Raw genomic sequence first — 1,600 nt, 5'->3', positions numbered from 1 at the left:
GACATCACATGGCACACGTCTCACACAGACCAACAACCCATCGTTCAAAAAATGTGGAGCGACAAATCCATGTCCACGAGAAAGCTTTTGGATCTGCAGAGAGAAGTACACTTGGTGAGTAATTTCCTTCTCTTGTCTGTATAGATTTAAGTTAGCTTGGGATATTTGATGCTCATAAACCTTTAAATCATAATATCATAAAATGCGTGTTTTATGAGATGAGATAACGCTTGGATTACGATGCGTATCATTATTGGTAAAACTTCAAAATTTGATCAGAAAAAAACACTGTTCTTTTTATTTTTTTGTTAAAGCGTCTCTGATAACTACTCTCAACGAAAAAGAAATATCTTATATCACCGTCGTGCTAGGTGACAATGAAGCAAAGTGAAACAAAAAAATTGTTAATGGGATACATATTCGCCTATATAAGAGAGTCAATGGTTTAATGGACTTAATTGAATTTAGAGCAAGGGAACTCAGCATGAGGTAGTTATACTGTACTTTAAACAATGAAATAGGTACATAAGGAAGCATGCATGTACAAAAAATACACACACACACACACACACACACACACATATATATATATATATATATTGTAATACCTTGAGATACGACATTAATGCATTCCGGGACCCGAGCTTGTATGTCAATTTGCTCGTACCTCGGATCAATTTTTCCCATATAAAATAACTAAAAAAATTAATCCGTTCCCACCCTCTGAAAAAACAACTAAAAACAGTATATTGAAGTGGAAAAACATGTTTTTAATTAATCTAATTCACAACCTACGCTCACAAAATAAAAAATACCTATATACTGGTTATGATCTGCAATAAAATGTGACATTATTATGGAGTTCTTACCTTCGAGACAGACGTTAGCGGCTAATGGCGGTGTGTGTGTAGAGGAGGAGTGAGAGAGAAAGGGGAAGGAGAGAGACTTGACAGCAACACGTTCGGTACTCTCCACTTTTGTAAAACTACGTAACATAACTTAAACTTTAAATTTAACTTTAGTTAAATTAGCCTACTGTACACACACTTGAAAATAAATGTTAATCTTGCGTTACACATAAAAAATGCAAACACTACAGCCGATGCTCGGATATAGCTTTACGCGACGGAGCTCTGGCAAAAAAGAGCAAGCGATGCTGTCCTCGTGAGCAGCCTCTCCCACACTCAGATACCTAGCGGCCGCCTAGGGAACCGTCTCATATCCTCGTATCTCAAATTTGTCTCGTATCTCGGGGCAAAAATCTGCTCGAAACTTTCCTTGCATATCAAATTTCTCGTGTGTTGGGACACTCATATGTCTTGGTATTACTGTATGTATGTGTATATATATATATACATATATATATATATATATATATATATATATATATATATATATATATATATATATATATATGCTGGCAAGACCCCAGGCATGATCTGACATGTCTGAGGCCTTTGCTATGCAATAGACTAAATACGGCTGCATTTGTTGTTATTGTTGTTGTTATTGTTGTTGTTGTACATATATATATGCATACACATATACATACGTAATGGTCAAATTACAGAAGAGAGGAGTTGCATAACAGGTGAAGAAA

This window comes from Palaemon carinicauda, chromosome 22 (assembly GCF_036898095.1).
Source record: "Palaemon carinicauda isolate YSFRI2023 chromosome 22, ASM3689809v2, whole genome shotgun sequence".
Lineage (NCBI taxonomy): Eukaryota > Metazoa > Arthropoda > Malacostraca > Decapoda > Palaemonidae > Palaemon > Palaemon carinicauda.
The sequence above is the reverse complement of the archived record's forward strand: the minus strand, read 5'-3'. Positions refer to the sequence as shown.